The following is a 12,884-nucleotide window of genomic DNA, read 5'->3' on the forward strand; positions in this document are numbered from 1 at the left end:
TGAATGTGAATACTGCTCAAATGCAGCAGTCAGAGAAGGAAGTCTTAAAGGGATAGTGACATTAGGCTGAAATATGTTACACTCTGCAGGAGATGGCTGCAGTTATGTCAACTACCCTTACAGAGGTATTGTCTAAATTACCAGTGTTGCAGGGTAAACGCAGTAGGTCAGGTATTAATGTAAATACTGAATCCTCTGATGCTTTATTAGCTATTTCCGATGTTTCCTCACAGTGCTCTGAGTTGGGGATCAGGGAATTACTGTCTGTTACTTAGGGAGGTTTTAGCGACTCTGGATGATTGTGATCCTATTGTGATTCCTCCAGAGAAATTGTGTAAAATGGATAAATATTTGGAAGTACCTACTTACACTGATGTTTTTCCAGTTCCTAAGAGAATTTCGGAAATTATTAGAAAGGAATGGGATAGACCAGGTATACCGTTTTCTCCCCCTCCTAATTTTAAGAAAATGTTTCCCATATCAGATACCATTCGGGACTCATGGCAAACGGTCCCTAAGGTAGAGGGAGCTATATCTACCCTAGCTAAGCGTACTACTCTACCCATTGAGGATAATTGTGCTTTCAAGGACCCTATGGATAAGAAATTAGAGGGCCTACTAAAGAAATTATTTATTAATGAGGGGTTTCTTTTACAACCTACGGCTTGCATTGTTTCAGTAACTACTGCAGCAGATTTTTGGTTTGAGGCTCTAGAAGAGTCTCTTAAGGTTAAAACTCCATGTGATGACATCTTAGATAGAATTATGGCTCTCAAGCTAGCTAATTCTTTTATTACTGATGCCGCTTTTCAAATTGCTAAATTAGCGGCAAAAAATGCAGGATTTGCTATTTTAGCACGTAGAGCATTGTGGCTCAAATCTTGGTCTGCTGATGTGTCATCAAAACATAAGCTTTAAGCTATTCCCTTTAAAGGTAAGACCCTTTTCGGGCCAGAATTGAAGGAAATCATTTCTGATATTACAGGAGGTAAAGGCCATAAACAGAATAATTTTCGTTCCTTTCGGAACTTTAAAGGAGGACCCCCGCTTCTTCTTCTTCCACAAAGCAGGAAGGGAATTTTACCCAATCTAAGTCAGTCTGGAGACCCAATCAGAACTGGAATAAGGGTAAACAATCCAAAAGCCCACTGCTGGTCCTAAGACAGCATGAAGGGGTGGCCCCCGATCCGTGACCGGATCTAGTAGGGGCAGACTTTCTTTCTTTGCTCAGGCTTGGGCAAGAGATGTTCAGGATTACTGGGCACTAGAAATAGTGACCCACGGTTATCAATTGGAATTCAAGGATTTTCTCCCAAGAGGGAGATTTCATCTTTCAAAATTATCTGCAAACCAGATAAAAAGAGAGGCGTTCTTACGCTGTGTAAAAGACCTTTCTACTAGGGAGTAATTTGTCCAGTTCCAAAATTGGAACAGGGACAGGGGTTTTACTCAAACCTATTTGTGGTTCCCAAAAAAGAGGGAACGTTCAGACCCATTTTAGACCTCAAGTGTCTAAACAATTTTCTAAGAGTTGATGGAGACAATTCGAACAATTTTACCAATGATCCAGGAGGGTCAATATATGACTACCGTGGATTTGAAGGATGCTTACCTTCATATTCCAATCCACAAAGATCATCATCGGTTTCTAAGGTTTGCCTTCTTGGACAAACATTATCAGTTCGTGGCTCTTCCTTTCGGGTTGGCCACAGCACCCAGAATCTTTACAAAGGTTCTAGGGTCTCTTTTGACGGTTCTCAGACCGCGAGGGATAGCGGTGGTGCCTTATCTGGACGATATTCTGATACAGGCGTCAACATATCATCTGACAAAATCTCACACGGACACAGTGTTGTCTTTTCTGAGAACTCATGGCTGGAAGGTGAACATAGAGAAGAGTTCACTTGTCCCACAGACAAGGGTTCCTTTCTTGGGAACTCTGATAGACTCGGTAGCCATGAAAATATTTCTGACGGAGGTCAGAAAATCAAAGATTCTAAATACTTGCCGAGCACTTCAGTCCATTCCTCGACCATCAGTGGCTCAGTGTATGGAGGTAATTGGATTAATGGTAGCGGCAATGGACATCGTTCCGTTTGCTCGCTTTCATCGACAGAATGCCAAGCTTCCAAGATACGCATCCCGGTCAAGGGATCCTCAGGCCAAACTGATAGATTCCTTGGCAGTGCCTTGGTTGTTCAGCCTAGCTTATGTGTTTCCGCCGTTTCCTCTCCTCCCATGCGTGATTGCTCGAATCAAACAGGAGAGAGCTTCAGTGATCCTGATCCTGATAGCGCCTGCGTGGCCACGCAGGACTTGGTATGCGGATCTAGTGGACATGTCCTCTCTGCCACCGTAGAAACTTCCATTGAGACAGGACCTTCTCATTCAAGGGCCTTTCCAACATCCAAATCTAATTTCTCTGCAGCTGACTGCGTGGAGATTGAACGCTTGATTTTATCGAAGCGAGGATTCTCTGATTCAGTTATCAATACTTTGATACAGGCTAGAAAGCCTGTCACTAGAAAAATCTATCATAAGATATGGCGCAAATATCTTTATTGGTGTGAATCCAAGGGTTACTCATGGAGTAAGGTTAGGATTCCTAGGATTCTGTCTTTTCTCCAAGAAGGATTGGAGAAAGGGTTATCAGCAAGTTCCTTAAAGGGACACATTTCAGCTTTGTCAATTCTGTTTCAAAAACGTTTATCAAATGTACCAGATGTTCAGTCTTTTTGTCAGGCTCTATCTAGAATTAAGCCTGTATTTAGACCTATTACTCCTCCCTGGAGTTTGAATTTAGTTCTTCGAGTTCTTCAAGGGGTTCCGTTTGAACCTATGCATTCCATAGATATTAAACTGTTATCTTGGAAAGTTCTGTTTCTGGTTGCTATTTCTTCTGCTTGAAGAGTTTCTGAGCTTTCAGCATTACAGTGTGATTCGCCTTATCTCATTTTTCATTCTGATAAGGTGGTTTTACGTACCAAACCTGGTTTTCTTCCTTAGGTTGTTTCGAATAAGAATATTAATCAGGAAATTGTTGTTCCTTCCTTGTGTCCTAATCCTTCTTCTAAGAAGGAGCGTCTGTTACATAACTTGGACGTGGTCCGTGCCTTAAAGTTTTACTTACAGGCAAACAGACGTTTTTGCGCCAAAAAATGTCGGCGTTACCGGATGTGGCGCCATTTTTGGCGCCAAAAGCATTTAGGCGCCAAATAATGTGGGCGGCTTTTTTGGCGCTAAAAAATTCGAGCGTCATTGTTGTCTCCACAATATTTAAGTCTTATTATTTATTGCTTCTGGTTGCTAGAAGCTTGTTCATTGGCATTTTTTTCCCATTCCTGAAACTGTCATTTAAGGAATTTGATCAATTTTGCTTTATATGTTGTTTTTTCTATTACATATTGCAAGATGTCTCAGATTGACCCTGAATCAGAAGCCACTTCTGGAAAAACGCTTAACTGAGTTTCAGTTCTACCAAAGCTAAGTTCATTTATTTTAAATGTTATAAATGTTTATCTTTAGCTATGGTTTGTAATAAGTTATTATGATATACTTTTACATGCAGAATCCATTAGTATTGATGCTTTATATATTTCCATTCTTACATCTTATGTACAAGAAATATTTAGAAGATTTATAAGAAATTTTTTTCTGATTCTATTTTAAAGGCTTTGTCTGACTTCGTGCCTTCTAATAAAATTTTTAGGTCTTTTTCACTTCTTTTTTTAATTATTGAAGTTTCAAATGACCAACAACATACTGATTTATCCTTCTCTGATGATGTTTTTTCTCTTTCAGAAATTTTCTTCATCAGATATTGACACTAACAAATCTACTTTTTTATTATTTTTCTATTATTAAAGTACATTTGTTCTTTGTTGAAAAGGTGTTGATTATTTTGGATATTAAAGTAACTAGTTCTTTAAGACTAGCTGACACTATTTCTGCCTATTTTATTTTTCTGTGTTTTCAGAGGTTTTCTTTCCAATTCCCCATACTAGGGAATGGAATAGGCTGAGAATTTTCTTTTATTCCTTCTTCAAAGGTTTTAAACTATATTCTTTGCCAGCAGTTAAATTCAATTTGGAGGGTTCTCCAATTTATTGAGGCTATCTCTACTTCTACTAATTATGCTATTGTTTTTATAGCAAAATAGTATTTATTTGGGGGGGCGGAGCTAGCCGTCATAGAGAGAAGCTGTGCCTGGTTAGAGCTCCTACATAAAAAACAAATAAAACCCTTTTAAACCTAATATTATTGCCAGCAAGCAGCAACATTTACCAGCTGACCATAGCAGGACACAGGCTTAATCGATATCTGGCCTGTCCTATGCTCCAGAGCCAAACTGAAGATATCTGGTGCAGGCACTTCCAGAGCCTATTTAGGAAAGACCGCGGCTGCGGCCTGTATCGGAACCGGAGGTGAGAGCTACACTAATTACATAGGCTTAGAGGGACAGAGCACACTCCGGACACTAGCTTACATAACAAAGTTCCTCTTTATTCTGCTTCCTGGCTCTTTACTAAAAATAGAAGTTACTGAGATTTGGGGAGGACCCGGGAGCGCTATAGCAGATTGCGGCCAGAGAAGTTTGTTGCAGCCTAGCTGCGAAGTGACAGGATCATGGCGGAAGCCTGCAAAGCTATTCTAGCCCTGTTTGAGCAATACAACTACAAACTTCTGAGCAGGATGGACCAACTTGTTCTAGCCGTTGCCCGCCGGGATGCGGAGGAAGATACTGCTGAGACCTACAAACCTGCGGTGGTGGCACCCGACATACACGTGGGTGTTATCCAGGAGATTCCATCTTGCTGTCTTCTGTCAGAGGAGGTAGCGGCTCAGAGAGGAGCCACTGCTGCGGCCCCTGAATTGTCCAGAGAAGAACCTGTGGCTAAGCCTGCGCGGACGGTGGTGGCTCCAGAGGCAAGCTATCGCAGCTGGTGGGCTCTTTCTCTCCATCCTCCAGAACTACAGTGCTGCCACTCTGCTGTGCTGTTGTTTGGGCTATTGTTAAGGTGTCATGTCTCCCAAGGCCCTCGAACTGGCATAGGTTAAAGGAGGGACTGTGTCCTTGAGGATATGCTGGTGTCTATGGTTCTGCTGTGGGCATGATATCCCTTCTAAGTTTATACTGCTATACCCCTGAATTACCACTTGTTTTTATTAACACTTGTTGCGGCTCACTATGAAGGCCCTGGGCCTGACATACGAACCTGCTCTCTGGCTTCCTTCACGGACTCAAGATATATGTTTCAATGGTTGAGGACTTAATCCTGGGACCCAAGATATTCGCCTCCTGACCCTCTCTGATATATATATCTACTAACCCAACTAGGGTTGCTTCTGCAGACAATACTCATGGACTCATGTAAAAGAACTATTCCCTATTTTCTATGTTATGTCCCCTGCTTGACAACCTATGGTAACACAAGGGAGAGCTACCTTTTGCCATATGTATTATATTTCTTGCTGTTTTTTATGTATACTTCTCAGAGACCAGACTAACACATATCTTTTGGGGTACTGTCTCATTAACAGGCAATATATGCTAGAGTCTGTTTATCTGGGAACTTCTGCAGTGGGTTATATATTCAGCATGTACCTTTTGAATACTTATATATTTTCAAGCTATCAGTTATGCAATTTAGGGGCTGCAGCACCTGAAAGGGTCAGATGACACCTTATGAACCTGATATGAGATTCCAGCGAGAACAAGCCATAGGCCTTAGCATTTTATAGTAGGGTCTTTTTGGTTCTCTTAACTGAATGCAGCGCTAGCTATTAACACTATAGTGATGTAGTGAGTAGAGGGGGCCCTTTAACCCATAACTACTGCACACAATCAGTTTAATTTGTTAGCATGCGATTATATATACAAATATGCCTGATTTCACCTAATTTCCCTTAAGATGTGGCACCGTAGTGACAGTTAGATGAGGACTAAGACCCCCCTGATGTCTCCTCTGTGTACAGGTTAAATGAAGTTCTTACAGAAACGGTTCTTGGGTTTGGTAGTTTTGTTTTGACTGTGTTGATTTTGTGTTTATGATTAAGGACTCTAATAATATGTATCCAGTTCTCCCAGCATTCATTAAGACTTGGTACTGTTTCACAGGGCCCTGTTCTCCTCTGTGAGTAGTCCTAACTGGGATTTCTTACCAATAGTTGTAAATAGCACGTAAGCTTAATGCATTCAGCTCCCACCTCTCAGAACTGTGAATCTCCGTTAACTGCTTCCCTATACTCTGCTTTAACTGTTGTTAAGTTGCCTCACTAATTATCTATGTTTTCCAGCGTAGTTTGAGCACATTATACACAACATAGCTTTCACATAGGTTTGAAGCAGCTACTTAAGATGAATATTACAGTTGTTAGATATGTACAATAACAATAGAACGGTATGCTATTTGCGGCCTACCCTCCGCCCCCCACCACCTCTGTGCGTTAGGGATGATTTCTTTCTTCCCCGCATATCTTTTGACAGAGTTAGGTAGTCTCTGTCCAACCCGTAGAGCCATGACTTAGTTTCTCCTGTATTTTCATAGAACGGCTCTCGGGGTTTCAAAACGGGTAATTAAACTTTGTTATAATTTCCTGCTTCTCTGCAGTTTATTTAAGATAATAGTCCTGATCATCCACACGTTTTAATACAAGTTCAGTGTTATCAGATAATAGATTTAGAATAGAAACTGAAGTCTGTATTATTTGAATATTGTTTGTCCATTTCATAATTTGTGTCATTCCATATATGCTGAAACTGTGATTTGTACTGTTATCTATGTCAACATGTCCTCAAATGCTTGTTTAACTTCTGGTCCCTCGACTGGACCTGTTAATCTGAGGACTTTGCGAATCTATTAGACTCAAAAAATGAGGTGTTTAAGTGTCATGTCATGTCAGTAGAAAGTATCTTGTGTAGTTTTACCTTTTGATGAGACTGTTGTAAACCTGCTATTTTAACCTCAATAAAAAAATTATTAAATATTAAAATAGTATTTATTTTCCTTTAGATAGTTGTATCTTATTTATGAAAAATTATTTAGTTTCAGGTACTTTTCTTGGTCCTGTGATTTATTTGGATATTGCAATTGCTTCATTTTTTCTGTTTACTTTAAGATCAAGTATCAGATTATGATTTATTTTAGCATTGTTAAAGGGACAACATTTACTAGACTAGGTGCTGTTGCATTTGTCTTGTTGTTTTGCATTTATTGATTATGCAAGTCCACTGTTTTGACTGGTCCTTTTAACTGGACTATCATGCTAATAATTTCATTTGTGTCTTCATTTTATTGAATATTTTCGCAAATGAGGGTTAATCTATGTCTTTAGCTATTTTAGCTACAAGAATTTTGTGATTTTTAAAAAAAAAATAAAATAAAAAAAAAAATCCATATTTCTTTTGTTCTAAGATAATCAATTATTTGTTTTATAATTGGATTCAATTCTTAACTGTTACTCTGGGCTTCAAGATTGAGTTCTAAGACTAAAACTTTAAGCTTATACTAGTTTGGTTGTTCTTATTAAGGAACGAATTCCTGAGTTCTTTCCCAAGTAACATGTTTATAATTGGAGTTCGAAATCAGCTCCCTAATATTGCGATGTACGTGCCGTATTCCAGCTTGGCTGGTAAGGGGCAGGTTAAGACTTCTTTGAAATTTATTTGGTTCTATTTTGTCCAAATTTCTTTGATTTTATTCCAGTAAGGCTAACACTTTCTTTAAGTGTGTTTCTGTCCTATATATTTTGGGTACTGTTGAAGCATGGCTAGGCACCCATGGGGTTCAAGCGCTGCTCAGACCTGGAATCTTCTGGGGTATTTCTTCCAGTTCCTTTTTTAGGAACCGGGTTTTGGAGTTTTATTCAAACTATTTTGCCTTTTTATGGTCATTGATAGCATTATTTGTTTTCATTAGATACAATAAATGCATATTTTCATTTTTCTGTTTTCATTCAGATTATTTTCTGAGGATGCGGAATCTCATATGATTCACTTGCTCTTCAGGACATAGTTAGAGGATCTTTTTTTTCAAAAGCTCTTGATTCCTCACACAAGGGTCACCTTTTTTAGGTTTCCAGATAGTTTGTGTCACTGTCTTTGTCTCTATCAGACAAGGGATAATTTTATTGGGTTCCGTCTGTCGGTACCTTTAGTCTCCTTCAGTTGCTATATATGCATAGAAGTTTTAGGTCTTATGGCCACAGCATTGGATTCAATTCCCTTTGCTCATTTTTCAATAGAAAGAACCTTTCCAGTCTTTTATGAGTGTTGTTTCTTCAAGAACATGGTTGGAGGATCAATTTACCAAAAAGTTTGTTGATTCCTCAGACAAGGGTAACCTTTTTAGGTTTCCAGATAGATTCAGTGTCCATGACTCTGTCTCTGACGGACAAGAGACTTCTGAAATTGGTTTCAGCTTGTCGAAACCTTCAGTCTCAATCTTTCCCTTCGGTAGCCTTATGCATGGAAATTCTAGGTCTTATGACTGCTGCATTGGACGCGATCCCCTTTGCTTGCTTTCACATGCGACCTCTTCAGCTCTGTATGCTGAACCAGTGGTGCAGGGATTATACAAAGATATCTCAATTAATATCTTTAAAACCGATTGTTCGACACTCTCTGACGTAGTGGACAGACCACCATCGTTTAGTTCAGGGGGCTTCTTTTGTTCTTCCAACCTAGACTGTGATCTCAACAGATGCAAGTCTGACAGGTTGGGGAGCTGTATGGGGGTTTCTGACAGCACAAGGGGTTTGGGAATCTCAGGAGGCAAGATTACCAATCAACATTTTGGAACTCCGTGCAATTTTCAGAGCTCTTCTGTCGTGGCCTCTTCTAAAGAGAGAGTCGTTCATTTGTTTCCAGACGGACAATGTCACAACCGTGGCATATGTCAATCATCAAGGAGGGACTCACAGTCCCCTGGCTATGAAAGAAGTCTCTCGAATACTTGTATGGGCGGAATCCAGCTCCTGTCTAATTTCTGCGGTTCATATCCCAGGTATAGACAATTGGGAAGCGGATTATCTCAGTCGCCAAACGCTACATCCGGGCGAATGGTCTCTTCACCCAGAGGTATTTCTTCAGGTTGTTCAAATATGGGGACTTCCAGAAATAGATCTGATGGCTTCTCATCTAAACTAGAAGCTTCCCAGGTATCTGTCCAGATCCAGTGATCCTCAGGCGGAAGCAGTGGATGCATTGTCACTTCCTTGGAAGTATCATCCTGCTTATATCTTTCCGCCTCTAGTTCTTCTTCCAAGAGTGATTTCCAAGATTCTAAAGGAGCGTTTGTTTATTCTGCTGGTGGCTCCAGCATGGCCTCACAGGTTTTGGTATGCGGATCTTGTCCGGATGGCTACTTGCCAACCGTGGACTCTTCCGTTAAGACCAGACCTTCTATCGTAAGGTCCTTTTTTCCATCAGGATCTCAAATCCTTAAATTTGAAGGTATGGAGATTGAACGCTTGATTCCCAGTCATAGAGGTTTCTCTGACTCCGTAATTAATACTATGTTACAGGCTCGTCAATCTGTATCTAGGATGATATATTATCGAGTCTGGAAGACTTCCATTTCTAGGTGTTTTTCTCATCATTTTTCTTGGCATTCTTTTAGAATTCCTAGTATTTTACAGTTTCTTCAGGATGGTTTGGATAAAGGTTTGTCTGTAAGTTCCTTGAAAGGACAAATCTCTGCTCTTTCTGTTCTTTTTCACAGAAAGATTGCTAGTCTTCCTGATATTTATTGTTTTGTACAAGCTTTGGTTCGTATAAAACCTGTTATTAAGTCAATTTCTCCTCCTTGGAGTTTGAATTTGGTTCTAGGGGCTCTTCAAGCTCCTCCGTTTGAACCTATGCATTCGCTGGATATTTAATTACTTTCTTGGAAAGTTTTGTTTCTTTTGGCCATCTCTTCTGCTAGAAGAGTTTCTGAATTATCTGCTCTTTCTTGTGAGTCTCCTTTTCTGATTTTTCATCAGGATAAGGCGGTTTTGCGAACTTCATTTAAATTTTTACCTAAGGTTGTGAATTCTAACAACATTAGTAGAGAATTGTAGTTCCTTCATTGTGTCCTAATCCTAAGATCTCTAAGGAAAGATCGTTGCATTCTTTGGATGTAGTTAGAGCTTTGAAATATTATGTTGAAGCTACTAAGATTTCCGGAAGACTTCTAGTCTATTTGTTATCTTTTCTGGTTCAAGGAAAGGTCAGAAGGCTTCTGCCATTTCTTTGGCATCGTGGTTAAAGTCTTTGATTCATCATGTTTATGTTGAGTCAGGTAGAACTCCGCCTCAAAGGATTACAGCTCATTCAACTAGGTCAGTCTCTACTTCCTGGGCATTTTGGGAATGAAGCTTCGGTTGATCAGATTTGCAAAGCAGCAACTTGGTCTTCTTTGCATACTTTTACTAAATTCTACCATTTTTATGTGTTTTCTTCCTCAGAAGCAGTCTTTGGTAGAAAAGTACTTCAGGCAGCTGTTTCAGTTTGATTCTTCTGCTTATATTTTCAGTTTTTTTCATTATAAGATTTAAACTTTGTTTTGGGTGTGGATTATTTTTCAGCGGAATTGGCTGTCTTTATTTTATCCCTCCCTCTCTAGTGACTCTTGCGTGGAAGATCCACATCTTGGGTATTCATTATCCCATACGTCACTAGCTCATGGACTCTTGCTAATTACATGAAAGAAAACCTGATAAATTCATTTCTTTCATATTAGCAAGAGTCCATGAGGCCCACCCTTTTTTTTGTGGTGGTTATGATTTTTTTGTATAAAGCACAATTATTCCAATTCCTTATTTTTTATGCTTTCGCACTTTTTTCTTATCACCCCACTTCTTGGCTATTCGTTAAACTGATTTGTGGGTGTGGTGAGGGGTGTATTTATAGGCATTTTGAGGTTTGGGAAACTTTGCCCCTCCTGGTAGGAATGTATATCCCATACGTCACTAGCTCATGGACTCTTGCTAATATGAAAGAAATGAATTTATCAGGTAAGTTCTTACATAAATTATGTTTTTCGTCAATCATCTTCATTATTCATTGTTTATTCTGGAAAGCGTAGGGGTCAGAAAGCTACGGCTACCTCTCTTTCTTTTTTGGCTGAGAAGTATCATCCGTCTGGCATATGAGACTGCTGGACAGCAGCCTCCTGAAAGAATTACGGCTCATTCTACTAGGGCTGTGGCTTCCACATGGGCTTTTAAAAACGATGCATCTGTTGAACAGATTTGTAAGGCTGCGACTTGCTCGTCCCTTCACACTTTTTCCAAATTTTCCAAATTTGACACTTTTGCTTCTTCTGAGGCTATTTTTGGGAGGAAGGTTCTTCAAGCAGTGGTGCCTTCCGTTTAGGTTCCTGTCTTGTCTCTCCCTTTCATCCGTGTCCTATTGCTTTGGTATTATTGGTTTCCCACAAGTAAGGATGAAATCCGTGGACTCGTCATATCTTTGTAAAAGAAAAGTAAATTTATGCTTACCTGATGAATTAATTTCTTTTACGATATGACGAGTCTACGGCCCACCCTGTTATTTTAAGACAGATTATTTTTATTTTTTTTAAACTTCAGTCACCTCTGCACCTTTTTAGCCTTTCCTTTTCTCTTCCTATAACCTTCGGCCGAATGACTGGAGGTGGAGGGGAAGGGAGGGGCTATATATACAGCTCTGCTGTGGTGCTCTTTGCCACTTCCGGTTAGCAGGAGGTTAATATCCCACAAGTAAGGATGAAATCTGTGGACTCGTCATATCGTAAAAGAAATTAATTTTATCAGGTAAGCATAAATTTACTTTTTCGCCCGATTCTGGACCTAAAGTGCTTAAACAAATTTCTAAATGTCCCCTCGTTCAAGATGGTCCATTCTTTTCTTATAGTTCAGGAAGGACGGTTCATGACCACTGTAGATCTGAAGGATGCGTACCTTCATGTTCCAATCCACAAGAATCACTTTCAGTTCCAAAGGTTTGCGTTACTGGACCAGCACTTCCAGTTTATTGCACTTCAATTAGGTCTAGCTACTGCCCTAAGAATTTTTACGAAGGTTCTTCGGGCTCTTCTAGCCGTTGCCAGAACCTGGGGTATAGCAGTAGCTCCCTATTTAGACGATATTCTGGTACAAGCTCCATCTTTTTGTCTGGCAGATGACCATTCGGAGTCTCTTCTCTTTCTTCTTCGATCTCATGGATGGAAGAAAAATTTAGAAAAGAGTTCTCTTATTCCAAGCACCAGGGTAGAATTCCTGGGCACTATATTAGACTCCATATCCATGAGGATATTTCTAACAGACCAGAGACGTTGCACGCTTGCTTCAGCATGTCTTGCCCTCAGGACCTCCTTAAGGCCCTCTGTGGCTCAGTGTATGGAGGTGATTGGTCTCCCTTTGCCAGGTTCCGTCTCAGACTGTGCATGCTGAGGCAGTGGAACGGCAATCATTCGGATCTGTCTCAACAGATCTCTCTGGTCAACCAGTCAAGAGAATCGCTCTCTTGGTGGCTCTGTCCAGATCATCTGTCCCGAGGGACATCCTTCTTAACACCATCCTGGGAGATTGTGACTATGGACGCAAGCCTATCAGGATGGGGAGCTGTTTGGGGTGCCAAGATGGCACAGGGCCTGTGGACTCAGGAGGAATGCTCCCTCACGATCAACATTCTGGAACTTCGGGCAATCTACAATGCTCTGAAAGCTTGGCCTCTTCTGGGTTCGTCCTAGTTTATCAGATTCCAATCAGACAATATAACCTTGGTGGCTTATGTCAACCATCAGGGTGGAAAGAGAAGTTCCCTAGCAATGAGGAAAGTATCTCGGATTTTGGAGTGGGCGGAGGCCCACAGCTGTTTGCTGTCAGTGATCCACATTCCGGGTGTGGACACCTGGGAA

General features: G+C 40.4%; 1 protein-coding gene across 1 annotated transcript in view; it reads left to right on the forward strand.

Annotated features, from left to right (window-relative positions):
• RNF213 (ring finger protein 213) overlaps positions 1 to 12,884 on the forward strand; it is an 881,087-nt gene that overhangs the window by 521,304 nt on the left and 346,899 nt on the right. The window lies entirely within an intron of this gene.

This window comes from Bombina bombina, chromosome 1, assembly GCF_027579735.1.
Source record: "Bombina bombina isolate aBomBom1 chromosome 1, aBomBom1.pri, whole genome shotgun sequence".
Taxonomy (NCBI): domain Eukaryota; kingdom Metazoa; phylum Chordata; class Amphibia; order Anura; family Bombinatoridae; genus Bombina; species Bombina bombina.